The 3115-nt window shown below is 36.8% G+C and overlaps 1 pseudogene across 1 annotated transcript; it reads left to right on the forward strand.

Moving 5' to 3' along the window:
- Positions 1 to 828: 828 nt before the first annotated feature.
- Positions 829 to 2642, forward strand: LOC146387743 (granzyme B-like; annotated as a pseudogene). Its single transcript, XR_014800188.1, has 5 exons — positions 829 to 920; positions 1006 to 1153; positions 1569 to 1701; positions 1911 to 2165; positions 2280 to 2642. The product of XR_014800188.1 is annotated as a granzyme B-like (transcript).
- The last annotated feature ends 473 nt before the right edge of the window (positions 2643 to 3115 follow it).

Below are 3115 nucleotides of genomic sequence, written 5' to 3' on the forward strand. Positions count from 1 at the left end.
GACAGTAGGAGGAACAAAAAGGACTCTACTCAGACTGGGCTCCACTAGGAGAGCAGCTTGAGGTCAGTAAAAACCTCAGCACATAAAGCACATTAATCTAAACATTTTACACCATCAAAAGACATGACAAGCAACGGGGTGGGAGTATGGAGTGAGCCGGTGTAGACAAACAGCCATCCCGTCCTGCTGCCATCCTACAGCGATGGTCCAGACCTGTCGCCTACGTCAGCTGGGAGAAGCTTTTTTTTTTGGAGGGGGGGGGGTGTCTGTGTCAGTTACATGCATATGTGTGTGTATCCCGTGTTCAGCTGAGAGAAGAGGTCAACAAGCCTCCACTGAGCCCAGTTGGTCGTGAAGGAGGGACAAAGAGCTCCAACAACAGTCTTGTTATCAGAGAACAATTTTTGTTGTTCCAGTCAGCTTCGACCTTGGCAGGTCTCCAGCTGATGCCAGTGGGAGTGCAATGAGTGAAGATGGTGGTTGTTTGGGTTTAGTGCGAATAACTGCAAAATAAAATAAAACAAAAGTGAAAATCCTCAAGTATCTATTTGAGCCTTCACTTTGATTTTGGTTTTTCTAGTTCCAAGCTAAAGCATCTTGTCCACCCAAAGAAAAACAAAGGGAGCATTTCTCAGTAAGCAGAAGATTTAGCTGTAGTTTGTTTGAAATTCAATACTGTTAATGAGAAATGGGTGCACAAATAACAGATGGTGATAGTGATAGTGAAGTATTTGCTGTGGAAAATTTCAAAAACACGTTACTCACAGGAAGTGGTTAAAAGTCAGATGTTAGTTGGTACAAACTGCTTAAAAGGACTGACCCGTCGGCCTCAACATAACAGATCGAGCATTTCACCACCAAGATGTTTGCTCTGCAACAATTGGCGGTCATTTATGCGCTGACATTCCTCGGGCAAAATGGTAAGTTGCACCATGAATACTTGTGTGGAATATTAATATTTTTTAAATATTTTTTATTAATTTTATTTCCTCCTAATGCTATTAGTCCTCGGAAGTGAAATTATAAATGGGCAAATAGCCCCAGACAACGAAATGCTGTATATGGCATCAGTGCAGGATTACAGAGGCTACCATATTTGTGGAGGATTTCTTGTGTCTGAGAACCTTGTAATGACTGCTGCACACTGTGACGTGTAAGTAATCTTTCCTCCAAGGAAATTTCTTATTTATTTCTTATATATATATAAATTCTCTCTCTACATATAGATATATGACATATATATGACATGTCATATATATATATATATATATATATATATATATATATATATATATATATATATATATATATATATATATATATACACACACACACACACACACACACACACACACACACACACACACGACATGTATATTTAGTACTGTATAATGTAATAATAATTATTTAAGTTCTTCCCTTACAAACTAAAACCATAAAAATTTTTGAATAAATTCAGTAAATACATAAAATTGAATTTAACTATAAAAATGTATTAATATTTTCATCATGTTGTTTATGTAACTGCAGAAAATCTACTGATGATCCAAGAATTATATTTTATTCAGGTATCCTACATACGTAGTCCTTGGTAACCACCATCTGAGGAGTGCTGATAAGCTCGTGATACAGATTGCTGACAAATACAAACACCCATATTTTCAGGATGTTAACTCTGGAAATGACATCATGCTTTTAAAAGTAAGGTTTTTATCTTTTTGTTTTCTCACACCACACTGGAAGTTTTATATTTTTGAGTGTTTGAATTTACAATGCACTTATTGAAAAACATATTTCTAATTGAGGGAAAAAGTGCTTACTTAAAAAAAAGATAAATATTAAATGTTCTGTATTGCTGTTACATGTTTTCACTTATTTTTAATCTTTACTCTTTAATTCTGTGTCTCTAGCTGTCTAGAGCTGTCCGACCAAGCAAAACAATTCAATTCATTCGACTTCCCCTCCGTGAAATGACATTAAATGAAAATGAGAAGTGCCACGTGGCTGGATGGGGTAAGATAAAAACTCGTGGTAATGTTGTTGACGACCTGAGAGTGGTGGATGTGTCTGTCATCAGCCCACAAGTCTGCAGGGAAAGATGGCGTGCTCTTCCTGCCAATATTATCTGTGCAGGTGGATACAACACAACAAAAGGATTTTGTCAGGTATCTTTTCTGTCCTTTCCTTGAAAATTCTTGCTAACTGCTCTGTGGTTGAGGAATATATGAGCACCCTGGATTAAGTATCACATGAACAAAATAAATTCTTCCTCCTCACAGGGTGATTCTGGTGGCCCTTTGGTCTGCAAGGGAATGGCTGTCGGTATTGTTTCTTACAACAGAAGGATTGGTGAAAACTTAGGACAGTGTGACTATCCGGATCGTCCCAATGTCTATACAGATATCTCAAAATACCTTAACTGGTTCAGGAGGATTCTCCAGGGGGAAAAAAGTTAAATCTTACACAAAGCTTTGCGTCAGCACACTGTAAGTGTGCAAGCTATGCCTCTGTCAGCGTTTGCTCTCAAAGAAGAATAAAGAAAATGTTTCAAATATTGTTTTCTTACACAAAGCTTTGCTTCAAACACACTGTAAGTTTTTACAGGAAGCTATGCCTCTGTCAGTGTTTGCTCTCAATGCAGAATAAAGAAAATGTTTCAAATATTGTTTCTGTGCACGAATAATATCTTATTATGACTTTAAAACCTATCTATCCATCTATCTACCTATATATTGAAATTCAGGTTTACCATGGAAAATTAATTCCATGCAATACTAATATCTGTAAACTAATTTTTCATTTCTATAGTACATTCATCCTGATTTTTTGAGTACTATAAATACTAAAGACTAACAGAGGGTGTTTCATTTACCACAGAGAATTACCTGATGTGGTTTTCAGTTAAATCTCTAATAAGTCAAAAAACTGAAGCCATGACAATTTAATACTAGAAACAGCTCTAACTACAGTAACACTACTTTTCTAATTTAATAGTAAGATCATGAACATTGAACATCCTGACGTCTTCTCTTGGTTAGCGTGTTGGATGCCCGCCCTTGCTTCCTTTTTCCTCCCACATTCTTCTGTTGTCTGTCTTTGGTGACCCTGCCGGTTT

Source organism: Perissodus microlepis, chromosome 5, assembly GCF_051167445.1.
Source record: "Perissodus microlepis isolate ML-2025 ecotype Zambia chromosome 5, ASM5116744v1, whole genome shotgun sequence".
NCBI lineage: Eukaryota > Metazoa > Chordata > Actinopteri > Cichliformes > Cichlidae > Perissodus > Perissodus microlepis.